The following is a 13,304-nucleotide window of genomic DNA, read 5'->3' as shown; positions in this document are numbered from 1 at the left end:
ACAGGCCGTTAGCCTGGGGGTGGTAGGCCGTGGTTCGGTGCAGCCGGACCCCGAGCCCCTGCGCAACCGCCCCCCAGAGCTCCGAGGTGAACTGGGGGCCGCGGTCGGATGAGATGTCTGAGGGGGCGCCGAACCGGGCGACCCAGGTGGCGATGAAAGCCTGCGCGACATCGGCCGCCGTTGTCGACGCCAAGGGCACGGCCTCCGGCCACCGGGTGGTGCGGTCCACCATGGTGAGGACGTGGGTGAAACCCCGCGAGGGGGGCAGAGGTCCCACCAGGTCCACGTGGACGTGGTCAAACCGGCGTTCCGGCACCGTGAACGGGGCCAACGGGGCCTGGGTGTGCCGGTGCACCTTGGCGCGCTGGCACGCGAGGCATGTCCTGGCCCAGCCGCGGACGGCCTTCCGGAGGCCATGCCAGACGAACTTGTCGGCGATCAGCCTTTGGGAGGCCCTCGCGCCCGGGTGGGACAGGCCGTGGATGGCGTCAAACACCTGGCGCTGCCAGCCCGCGGGCACAATGGGGCGAGGACGCCCGAGGGAGACGTCGCACAAGAGGGCCGCGCCCGCGCCGTCGAACGGCACCTCGGTGACGCGGAGGCCCGTGACGGCGGTCCGCAAGGCCTGGACGTCGGGGTCAGCGGCCTGGTCCGCTGCCATCCGGGCATAGTCGATGCCGAGGTGGACTGCGTGGGCGACGGCCCGGGAAAGGCAATCCGCCACCGGGTTGTCCTTCCCCGCGACATGCTGGATGTCCGTCGTGTACTCGGACACGGCCGAGAGGTGACGCTGCTGCCGGGCCGACCACGGCTCGGTGACCTTGCCCATCGCGAAGATCAGCGGCTTGTGGTCGACGAAGGCAGTGAACGCCCGGCCCTCGAGCAGATGGCGGAAGTGCCTGACCGCCAAGTGAAGTCCGAGCAACTCGCGGTCGAAGGTACTGTAACGGCGTTCGGGCGGGCGAAGCTGCCGGCTAAAGAACGCCAGCGGTTGCCAAGCTCCACGCACCCATTGCTCGTGCACCGCGCCCACCGCGTAGTCCGAGGCATCGGTGGTGAGGGCGATCGGTGCATCGGGCGCCGGGTGCGCGAGCATGGTGGCGTTAGCCAAGGCGAGCTTCGCGCCCGTGAACGCCGTGTGCATCTGCTCGGTCCAGGTAACGTCGCCTTTGCCCGGCTTACCTCGGAGAGCTTCGTGCAGGGGGCGCAGGAGCTGGGCGATACGGGGCAGGAACCGATGGTAAAAGTTCACCATGCCCAGGAACTCCTGCAGCCCTCTGATCGTGCGGGGGCGCGGAAACCCCTTCACCGCCTCCACCTTGGCCGGCAGGGGGACGGCTCCGTGCCTGGTGACACGGTGCCCCAGAAAATCGATTGTGGCGGCGCCGAACCGGCACTTTGCGGGGTTCACAATCAGGCCATGCTGGCCCAGGCGTTCGAAGAGCGTGCGGAGGTGGCGTAGGTGCTCTTCGCGGGACGCGCTGGCGACGAGGATATCGTCCAGGTAGACGTAGACAAAATCCAAGTCGCGCAGGACGCTGTCCATCAGTCGCTGGAACGCCTGAGCCGCATTCTTCAGACCGAAGGGCATGCGCAGGAACTCGAAGAGTCCGAATGGCGTGATGACCGCCGTCTTCGGGACGTCCTCCGGCCTGACGGGGACCTGATGGTAGCCGCGTATGAGGTCCACCTTCGAGAAGAAGGACCTGCCCGCCAAACGGGCGGAAAAGTCCTGAATGTGGGGGACGGGGTAGCGGTCGGGAGTCGTGGCGTCATTGAGACGGCGATAGTCCCCGCACGGTCGCCATCCCCCGCCGGGCTTCGGCACGATGTGCAGCGGCGACGCCCAAGCGCTCTCTGAGCGCCGAACGATGCCGAGTCGCTCCAGGGTAGCGAACTCCGCTTTTGCCACCGCCAGCTTCGTCGGCTCGAGGCGGCGTGCCCGGGCGTAGACCGGTGGCCCGACGGTGGGGATGTGATGGGCCACCCCGTGCTTGACGGCCCCCGCCGAGAAGGTGGGCCGCGTGAGGGCCGGGAAACCGGCGAGGAGGCGGGTGAATGCGTCCGCTGCCGGAAGCGTACAGACCAACGTGGCCGGAACCGAATCGTTCGGCAAGCCGCTTGGCAAGCCGCTCGTTGAGCTGGGCAACGCACATGCGAGCGAGCTGAACGTCTCGGCCTGGACAAGCCGTCTGCGCTTGACGTCGACCAGGAGCCCATTAGCGCACAGGAAGTCCACGCCAAGCAGTGCCATGGGCACGTCGGCGGTGACGAACGTCCATCGGAAAACCTGCCCTCCAAACCGCAGAGAGAGGCAGCGTTTTCCGTACGTACGGATGGGCGTCCCGTTCGCGGCAAGCAGCGCGGGGCCCCCACCCGCGGCGTGCTTGTCTGACATGCCGGCGGGAATGACACTCACCTGTGCTCCCGTGTCGCACAGGTAACGGCGCCCGGAGAAGGTGTCCGTTATGAACAGCAGGCTGCTCGAACGGCCGGCGCTCATCGCCACAATTGAGCGCCGGCCCGGGCGTTTCCCGACCCGTTGAAGGAGCACGGCGGATGACACCGCCGAGCTTCGTGGCCGAACTTGGCGTGGAACCAGCACCAGGTGGTGGAGCTGGAGGAGCGCGGCTGGCTCCGCCAGGCCGGTGGAGTCGACGGGTTTCCCCGCGGTGGCGGTTTTCGCCGCGGCGGTGGGCGGGGCGTGGCGGCGTTCACGAGGTGCGTATCAGCATGCTGCTGAACCACAGCGTGCTGTAGAAGATGATGCTGTGGAACATCAGCGTGCTGTAGAAGATGATGCTGTGGAACATCAGCGTGCTGTAGAAGATGATGCTGTGGAACATCAGCGTGCTGTAGAAGATGATGCTGTGGAACAGCAGCGTCGAAGGCCGTGACGGCCACGCCAACGCTCGCCCGCGTGTCCGAAGCGGCGAAGTACTTGTCCGCCTCGGCCGCCAATGCTCGGGGTTCCGTTAGCCCGGTCCCGGCCAACGCGAGGCGAACCTGCGCTGGAAGTTGGCGACGGAAAAGCGCCCGGAATAGCGAACCGGGGGCTTCGTCGCCCAACAGTGACAGCATATGGTCCATTCGGACCGACGGGCGCGTCTCACCGAGCTCGGGGAGATCCAGGAGGCGGTCGGCCCGTGCGTCGTCCGTGAGTCTGAACGTGGCTAGGAGTAGCCGCTTGAGTGCCTCGTACTTGTGGCCGTCCGGTGGGTGGCGAAGGACGGACACAACTCGAGCGGCCGTGCCGGGCCCGAGGGAGGCGACGACGTGGCAGTAGCGCGTGTCATCGCCGGTGAGGTGCCGAAGCTGAAATTGGGCTTCGGCCTGGACGAACCAGACTTCGGCCTGAGCCTCCCAAAATTCCGGAAGTTTGACGAAGGCGGCCATGGCGATGGCGTCGCGTGTGGAAGGATCGCTCCGGCAGATCCAACGTCGAGGGTCACCAATAAAGCGCGGCGTTACGCGCGTTGCTTGTGAGCAAGGAGGAAGCGGACAAGCGGTAACATATAAACGCCTTTATTCAAGACTACACTGTAACACTCCGGGCTGGGCGCCCGGTGTCTCTCATGAGGCCACGCCTACCCCTCGGACGTGGCCACCGCCCACTTGGTGCGTGGAATGATGTCACCACGCCAGTGGGCTTTTGTGTCCGCCACAAAACGTTGTTTGTTGAAGGGTTTGAGAATCAGTGGAAGGATCTGAGGATGTGTTATGTTGAATTTGAAGTAGTTTGTTTCGTTCATTGATGGGTTTTTGGAAAAGGAAAACTCTTTATGCAAGGCCTCGGAGCGCGGAAGACCGACAACACAGAACAGAACAGATCCTAATTAAACCAACAATGTATTGGCTCGTTGGACCAGAGTTATGATTCTTGCTTTGGGTGGAGAGGTCGCGGCTTCATCACCCTGGATGAGTCCTCAAAATTAATCTTTTGAACTTCCTTTCTTTGTTTGATGGAGAGCTTGAGAAGCAGTGGAAGGATTTGAGGGTGACTTCTGTTGTGTTTGAGGTCGTCGTGTTTTGATCTTTGATGGGCTTTTGCAAAAGCATGAACTCTTTGTCCAAATTTCATGCTCCTGAAAGAGCTGTGACACTGAAGAGAACAGAGCCTAACAAATATAATCAGGTTGGTTCGTTGGTCTAGAGGTATGATTCTCGCTTAGGGTGCGAGAGGTCCCGGGTTCAAATCCCGGACGAGCCCTTTGATTGAACTTTTATACCTTCTTGATTTGGTGGAGACCTGCCAAACCCTTGGAATGATCTGAAGAGAAATTGCATTAGGTTGAGGCAGAAGTGTTCAGTGAATTTTTGGGGTTATGCAAAAGCAAAAACTTTTTGTCCAAAGTCTCGGCTTGTGGGAGAGCTATAACACAGAACAGAACAGACCCTAATAAACCGACAACGTATTGGCTCGTTGGTCGAGAGGTATGTTTTTTGCTTCGGGTGTGATAGGTCCTGGGTTAAAATCCCAGAGGTGCCCTGATGATTCGTCTTTTAAACATTGTTTGTTGGAGGGTTTGAGAATCAGTGGAAGGATCTGAGGATGCGTTATGTTGAATTTGAGGTAGTTTGTTTCATTCATTGATGGGTTTTTGGAAAAGGAAAACTCTTTATGCAAGGCCTCGTAGCATGGAAGACCTACAACACAGAACAGAACAGACCCTAATAAACCATCAATGTATTGACTCGTTGGTCCAGAGTTATGATTCTTCCTTTGGGTGTGAGAGATCGCGGCCTCATTATCCTGGATGAGTCCTCAAAATTAATCTTTTATACTTCTTTGTTTGTTTGTTGGAGAGCTTGAGAATCAGTGGAAGGATCTGAGGATGCGTTATGTTGAATTTGAGGTAGTTTGTTTCGTTCATTGATGGGTTTTTGGAAAAGGAAAACTCTTTATGCAAGGCCTCGGAGCGTGGAAGACCTACAACACAGAACAGAACAGACCCTAATAAACCAACAATGTATTGGCTCGTTGGTCCAGATTTATGATTCTTCCTTTGGGTGTGAGAGATCGCGGCCTCATTATCCTGGATGAGTCCTCAAAATTAATCTTTTATACTTCTTTGTTTGTTTGTTGGAGAGCTTGAGAAGCAGTGGAAGGATCTGAGGGTGAATCATGGTGGTTTGAGGCAGTCAAGTTCAGTGTATTGATGGGCTGCTGCAAAGCCAAAAACTCTTGGTCCTATTTTGATGGTCCTGGAAATGATATAGCACAGAAGAGAACAGAGCCTAACACCAACAACAAGGATGGTTCGTTGGTCTGGAGGTATGATTCTAGCTTCGGGTGCGAGAGGTCTTGGGTTAAAATCCCAGACGAGCCCTGATGATTAATCTTTGAAACGTTGTTTGTTGAAGGGTTTGAGAATCAGTGGAAGGATCTGAGGATGTGTTATGTTGAATTTGAGGTAGTTTGTTTCGTTCATTGATGGGTTTTTGGAAAAGGAAAACTCTTTATGCAAGGCCTCGGAGCGCGGAAGACCGACAACACAGAACAGAACAGATCCTAATTAAACCAACAATGTATTGGCTCGTTGGACCAGAGTTATGATTCTTGCTTTGGGTGGAGAGGTCGCGGCTTCATCACCCTGGATGAGTCCTCAAAATTAATCTTTTGAACTTCCTTTCTTTGTTTGATGGAGAGCTTGAGAAGCAGTGGAAGGATTTGAGGGTGACTTCTGTTGTGTTTGAGGTCGTCGTGTTTTGATCATTGATGGGCTTTTGCAAAAGCATGAACTCTTTGTCCAAATTTCATGCTCCTGAAAGAGCTGTGACACTGAAGAGAACAGAGCCTAACAAATATAATCAGGTTGGTTCGTTGGTCTAGAGCAGGGGCGGGCAACCCCCGGCCCGCGGGCCACATCCGGCCCGCGAAGGCTTAGCGTCCGGCCCGCCACCCTGCTAGGCTTTATTATTGCAATCCGGCCCGCGGACCTCCCAGTAAAACTCATATCATTTGTAAATGTAAGAGTTTATATTTAGCCGGTCTGAATTCAAGAAAGGGACATTTTGTCTTCAGCACCGTCCTCTTCCGGAAGACATGCGCACGGGGAACTGTCTTGCCTAGACACCGCCTGCTTGCTGATAGGCGGTCTTTTCAAATCAGCCGGCATGTGATACGGACGTCCTTCCGATTCAGTCAGCTTGCGACAAACGTTGGTGTCTGGGACAAATAACTTGCAACAAAGAGGTAAGCGACGCAGAGTTCTCTAAACCTATTTCAATTTTCACTTTCTTTCAATTTGCTTTGTTTTGTTTGTTAGAACATGTTATTATCTTTCATTTGCTGCGTTTAAATAATTTTATTCTCCCTTTTTATTTGTAAAAATAAAAATATAACGAACTTTCTATTTGTAAAGAAAAAAAATATATAACGAACTTTCTGTTTGTAAAAGAAAAAAGAAATTGACGAACTTTTGTTTAAAAGGAAAACGAAATTGACGAACTTTTGTTTAAAAGGAAAACGAACTCTTTAAAAAAAAAAGTATGCAGACTGATTCATTTCCTGTATTTCAGTTTTACGGTGAAACTGTGTCATATTCAGCGTTGGCCACGTGCGCGCAAAATAAATACATTCATCTGTACAAATCGTCTTCCGAGATTTTTTGTGCCCCAGATTGCTTGCTGTTACATCATTTATTCATTGCTGATATACCTAATTTTCTTCCTTTTCAGCTCATCATGTCTGCGACCCAGCGTGTTAAGAAGAGGAAAGTGGACCTCGAGCGTCGGATCTTCAACCCTGAGTGGGAGAAGTACTTCTTCATCGAGCGCTTTGGACAGGCCCAGTGCCTCATATGCTTGAAGACTTTGGCTGTCCTAAAAGAGTACAACGTGCGCCGCCACTGGGAGACAGAGCACCGCTCGTCAAACTTCGCGTCGGTGTCTGCCACCGAAAGGAAGGACGCCATGGTTAGACTATCAGGCAACTTGGAGAAACAAACTTCACTCTTCCGCAAGCAGAATACTGAGGCCGAAAAGGTGACGCGCGCCAGTTATGAAGTCTCCCGCATCCTTGCTCGCCGAATGAAGCCATTCGCGGATGGGGACTTCATCAAGGAATGCCTCCTCGCTGTAGTGGACTCCGTCTGTCCAGAGCAGCGTTCCGCCTTTGAGAACGTGAGCCTTTCGTCCCGCACCGTTCGTCGCCGCATCGAGGATATGTCGGAAAACGTGCACGACTCACTCAAAACACGCAGCTCAAATTTCGTCGCCTTTTCCCTCGCTCTGGATGAGAGCACCGACACAAAGGACACGGCCCAGCTGTCCGTTTTCATCCGTGGCGTCACCGCTGACTTTCAAGTGTGTGAGGAATTCCTCCAGCTTGTCCCGCTGCGCGACACCACCACTGGGAAAGACATCTGCGACGCCGTGCTTCTGTGTGTTGATCAGCACTCCCTGGACCTCTCCCGTCTTGTGTGTGTGACGACCGACGGTGCCCCGGCGATGGTTGGTGAGAAGAAGGGCGCCGCTTCGCTGCTAGTGCGTCACTGTGCAGCCGCCGGATACACTCAGCCCATTAACAAGATGCACTGCATCATCCACCAAGAGTCCCTGTGCGCTAAGTCTGCCAACCTCGTTGGTGTCATGTCTGTCGTGGTGAAGGTCGTCAACTCCATCCTCTCCCGCAGCCTTAACCATCGTCAGTTCCAGGCACTGATGGACGAGGTGAACGTGCACTACAACGACCTGCTCTACTTCTGTGAGGTACGCTGGCTGAGTCGTGGGGCCATGCTGTCTCGGGTGTGCGACCTACAGCAGGAGATTGCCACCTTTCTACGTCAGAAGAACCTTCCCCACGCTGATCAATTCTCTGATCCGCGGTGGCTAGCTCGCCTGGCCCTGCTCACGGACATCACGGCGCACCTGAACACCCTCAACATAAAGCTGCAAGGCAAAGACATTCTCGTGACAGACATGTACGCGCACATCACTGCCTTCGAGGTTAAACTGCGCTTGTGGGAGGCTCAATTGGCTTCTGGTCAGTTTGTGCATTTTCCTCGCCTTGCTGCATGTGCCCCTGACGATGTGGACCTGGGCACTTGCGTTAGTGTCGTCAACTCTCTACGTGAGGAATTTGCTTCCCGTTTTGCAGGAGTCAGGGTGCTGGCTGCGGACTTCAAGCTTTTCACTGCTCCCTTTGACTTCCCCGTGGAAGACGCCCCTGCCTCCTTACAGATGGAGTTGGTGGAGCTGCAGTGCAACGATGAAATGAAGGCGAAGTTCCGCACCTCTTCTCCATTGTCCTTCTTCCGCAACACCGTTCTCCCTTCTAACAATTTTCAAAAATACATTGCCCATGTCCAACGCATTGTGGCCATGTTCGGCAGCACCTACTGCTGTGAACAGCTCTTCTCGAAAATGAAGTACACGAAGTCTCACCTTCGCTCCCAACTCTCGGACCGCCACCTCAATGACATTCTTCTGTTGTCTACCTCAACCATCGAGCCAGACATGGAAATACTTCTTCATGGCAAACAGCACCAGCAGTCTCATTGATTTGTAGAGTGTTCAATGCAATTTTTGTACAATCTATTCATGTAAACAAAATATAGTAATTCTGAGATTTCGTTTTTCACTCCGGCCCGCGATCTCCTTCCAAAAGTCTCATCTGGCCCTCACTCTGAAAAGGTTGCCCGCCCCTGGTCTAGAGGTATGATTCTCGCTTAGGGTGCGAGAGGTCCCGGGTTCAAATCCCGGACGAGCCCTTTGATTGAACTTTTATACCTTCTTGATTTGGTGGAGACCTGCCAAACCCTTGGAATGATCTGAAGAGAAATTGCATTAGGTTGAGGCAGAAGTGTTCAGTGAATTTTTGGGCTTATGCAAAAGCAAAAACTTTTTGTCCAAAGTCTCGGCTTGTGGGAGAGCTATAACACAGAACAGAACAGACCCTAATAAACCGACAACGTATTGGCTCGTTGGTCTAGAGGTATGTTTTTTGCTTCGGGTGTGATAGGTCCTGGGTTAAAATCCCAGAGGTGCCCTGATGATTCGTCTTTTAAACATTGTTTGTTGGAGGGTTTGAGAATCAGTGGAAGGATCTGAGGATGCGTTATGTTGAATTTGAGGTAGTTTGTTTCATTCATTGATGGGTTTTTGGAAAAGGAAAACTCTTTATGCAAGGCCTCGTAGCATGGAAGACCTACAACACAGAACAGAACAGACCCTAATAAACCAACAATGTATTGGCTCGTTGGTCCAGAGTTATGATTCTTCCTTTGGGTGTGAGAGATCGCCGCCTCATTATCCTGGATGAGTCCTCAAAATTAATCTTTTATACTTCTTTGTTTGTTTGTTGGAGAGCTTGAGAATCAGTGGAAGGATCTGAGGATGCGTTATGTTGAATTTGAGGTAGTTTGTTTCGTTCATTGATGGGTTTTTGGAAAAGGAAAACTCTTTATGCAAGGCCTCGGAGCGTGGAAGACCTACAACACAGAACAGAACAGACCCTAATAAACCAACAATGTATTGGCTCGTTGGTCCAGATTTATGATTCTTCCTTTGGGTGTGAGAGATCGCGGCCTCATCATCCTGGATGAGTCCTCAAAATTAATCTTTTATACTTCTTTCTTTGTTTGTTGGAGAGCTTGAGAAGCAGTGGAAGGATCTGAGGGTGAATCATGGTGGTTTGAGGCAGTCAAGTTCAGTGTATTGATGGGCTGCTGCAAAGCCAAAAACTCTTGGTCCTATTTTGATGGTCCTGGAAATGATATAGCACAGAAGAGAACAGAGCCTAACACCAACAACAAGGATGGTTCGTTGGTCTGGAGGTATGATTCTAGCTTCGGGTGCGAGAGGTCTTGGGTTAAAATCCCAGACGAGCCCTGATGATTAATCTTTGAAACGTTGTTTGTTGAAGGGTTTGAGAATCAGTGGAAGGATCTGAGGATGTGTTATGTTGAATTTGAGGTAGTTTGTTTCGTTCATTGATGGGTTTTTGGAAAAGGAAAACTCTTTATGCAAGGCCTCGGAGCGCGGAAGACCGACAACACAGAACAGAACAGATCCTAATTAAACCAACAATGTATTGGCTCGTTGGACCAGAGTTATGATTCTTGCTTTGGGTGGAGAGGTCGCGGCTTCATCACCCTGGATGAGTCCTCAAAATTAATCTTTTGAACTTCCTTTCTTTGTTTGATGGAGAGCTTGAGAAGCAGTGGAAGGATTTGAGGGTGACTTCTGTTGTGTTTGAGGTCGTCGTGTTTTGATCTTTGATGGGCTTTTGCAAAAGCATGAACTCTTTGTCCAAATTTCATGCTCCTGAAAGAGCTGTGACACTGAAGAGAACAGAGCCTAACAAATATAATCAGGTTGGTTCGTTGGTCTAGAGGTATGATTCTCGCTTAGGGTGCGAGAGGTCCCGGGTTCAAATCCCGGATGAGCCCTTTGATTGAACTTTTATACCTTCTTGATTTGGTGGAGACCTGCCAAACCCTTGGAATGATCTGAAGAGAAATTGCATTAGGTTGAGGCAGAAGTGTTCAGTGAATTTTTGGGGTTATGCAAAAGCAAAAACTTTTTGTCCAAAGTCTCGGCTTGTGGGAGAGCTATAACACAGAACAGAACAGACCCTAATAAACCGACAACGTATTGGCTCGTTGGTCGAGAGGTATGTTTTTTGCTTCGGGTGTGATAGGTCCTGGGTTAAAATCCCAGAGGTGCCCTGATGATTCGTCTTTTTAACATTGTTTGTTGGAGGGTTTGAGAATCAGTGGAAGGATCTGAGGATGCGTTATGTTGAATTTGAGGTAGTTTGTTTCATTCATTGATGGGTTTTTGGAAAAGGAAAACTCTTTATGCAAGGCCTCGTAGCATGGAAGACCTACAACACAGAACAGAACAGACCCTAATAAACCATCAATGTATTGACTCGTTGGTCCAGAGTTATGATTCTTCCTTTGGGTGTGAGAGATCGCGGCCTCATTATCCTGGATGAGTCCTCAAAATTAATCTTTTATACTTCTTTGTTTGTTTGTTGGAGAGCTTGAGAATCAGTGGAAGGATCTGAGGATGCGTTATGTTGAATTTGAGGTAGTTTGTTTCGTTCATTGATGGGTTTTTGGAAAAGGAAAACTCTTTATGCAAGGCCTCGGAGCGTGGAAGACCTACAACACAGAACAGAACAGACCCTAATAAACCAACAATGTATTGGCTCGTTGGTCCAGATTTATGATTCTTCCTTTGGGTGTGAGAGATCGCGGCCTCATTATCCTGGATGAGTCCTCAAAATTAATCTTTTATACTTCTTTGTTTGTTTGTTGGAGAGCTTGAGAAGCAGTGGAAGGATCTGAGGGTGAATCATGGTGGTTTGAGGCAGTCAAGTTCAGTGTATTGATGGGCTGCTGCAAAGCCAAAAACTCTTGGTCCTATTTTGATGGTCCTGGAAATGATATAGCACAGAAGAGAACAGAGCCTAACACCAACAACAAGGATGGTTCGTTGGTCTGGAGGTATGATTCTAGCTTCGGGTGCGAGAGGTCTTGGGTTAAAATCCCAGACGAGCCCTGATGATTAATCTTTGAAACGTTGTTTGTTGAAGGGTTTGAGAATCAGTGGAAGGATCTGAGGATGTGTTATGTTGAATTTGAGGTAGTTTGTTTCGTTCATTGATGGGTTTTTGGAAAAGGAAAACTCTTTATGCAAGGCCTCGGAGCGCGGAAGACCGACAACACAGAACAGAACAGATCCTAATTAAACCAACAATGTATTGGCTCGTTGGACCAGAGTTATGATTCTTGCTTTGGGTGGAGAGGTCGCGGCTTCATCACCCTGGATGAGTCCTCAAAATTAATCTTTTGAACTTCCTTTCTTTGTTTGATGGAGAGCTTGAGAAGCAGTGGAAGGATTTGAGGGTGACTTCTGTTGTGTTTGAGGTCGTCGTGTTTTGATCATTGATGGGCTTTTGCAAAAGCATGAACTCTTTGTCCAAATTTCATGCTCCTGAAAGAGCTGTGACACTGAAGAGAACAGAGCCTAACAAATATAATCAGGTTGGTTCGTTGGTCTAGAGCAGGGGCAGGCAACCCCCGGCCCGCGGGCCACATCCGGCCCGCGAAGGCTTAGCGTCCGGCCCGCCACCCTGCTAGGCTTTATTATTGCAATCCGGCCCGCGGACCTCCCAGTAAAACTCATATCATTTGTAAATGTAAGAGTTTATATTTAGCCGGTCTGAATTCAAGAAAGGGACATTTTGTCTTCAGCACCGTCCTCTTCCGGAAGACATGCGCACGGGAAACTGTCTTGCCTAGACACCGCCTGCTTGCTGATAGGCGGTCTTTTCAAATCAGCCGGCATGTGATACGGACGTCCTTCCGATTCAGTCAGCTTGCGACAAACGTTGGTGTCTGGGACAAATAACTTGCAACAAAGAGGTAAGCGACGCAGAGTTCTCTAAACCTATTTCAATTTTCACTTTCTTTCAATTTGCTTTGTTTTGTTTGTTAGAACATGTTATTATCTTTCATTTGCTGCGTTTAAATAATTTTATTCTCCCTTTTTATTTGTAAAAATAAAAATATAACGAACTTTCTATTTGTAAAGAAAAAAAATATATAACGAACTTTCTGTTTGTAAAAGAAAAAAGAAATTGACGAACTTTTGTTTAAAAGGAAAACGAAATTGACGAACTTTTGTTTAAAAGGAAAACGAACTCTTTAAAAAAAAAAGTATGCAGACTGATTCATTTCCTGTATTTCAGTTTTACGGTGAAACTGTGTCATATTCAGCGTTGGCCACGTGCGCGCAAAATAAATACATTCATCTGTACAAATCGTCTTCCGAGATTTTTTGTGCCCCAGATTGCTTGCTGTTACATCATTTATTCATTGCTGATATACCTAATTTTCTTCCTTTTCAGCTCATCATGTCTGCGACCCAGCGTGTTAAGAAGAGGAAAGTGGACCTCGAGCGTCGGATCTTCAACCCTGAGTGGGAGAAGTACTTCTTCATCGAGCGCTTTGGACAGGCCCAGTGCCTCATATGCTTGAAGACTTTGGCTGTCCTAAAAGAGTACAACGTGCGCCGCCACTGGGAGACAGAGCACCGCTCGTCAAACTTCGCGTCGGTGTCTGCCACCGAAAGGAAGGACGCCATGGTTAGACTATCAGGCAACTTGGAGAAACAAACTTCACTCTTCCGCAAGCAGAATACTGAGGCCGAAAAGGTGACGCGCGCCAGTTATGAAGTCTCCCGCATCCTTGCTCGCCGAATGAAGCCATTCGCGGATGGGGACTTCATCAAGGAATGCCTCCTCGCTGTAGTGGACTCCGTCTGTCCAGAGCAGCGTTCCGCCTTTG

General features: G+C 51.0%; 2 non-coding genes across 2 annotated transcripts; both read left to right on the top strand.

Annotated features, from left to right (window-relative positions):
- The first annotated feature begins 4,138 nt into the window (after positions 1-4,138).
- On the top strand, positions 4,139-4,210 carry TRNAP-AGG (transfer RNA proline (anticodon AGG)). Its single transcript has one exon. It is a non-coding gene; the product is annotated as a tRNA-Pro (tRNA).
- Positions 4,211-10,322: 6,112 nt separating this feature from the next.
- Positions 10,323-10,394, top strand: TRNAP-AGG (transfer RNA proline (anticodon AGG)). Its single transcript has one exon. It is a non-coding gene; the product is annotated as a tRNA-Pro (tRNA).
- The last annotated feature ends 2,910 nt before the right edge of the window (positions 10,395-13,304 follow it).

Source organism: Myxine glutinosa, chromosome 1 (genome assembly GCF_964187855.1).
Source record: "Myxine glutinosa chromosome 1, kmMyxGlut1.1, whole genome shotgun sequence".
Classification (NCBI taxonomy): domain Eukaryota; kingdom Metazoa; phylum Chordata; class Myxini; order Myxiniformes; family Myxinidae; genus Myxine; species Myxine glutinosa.
The sequence above is the reverse complement of the archived record's forward strand: the minus strand, read 5'-3'. Positions and strand labels throughout refer to the sequence as shown.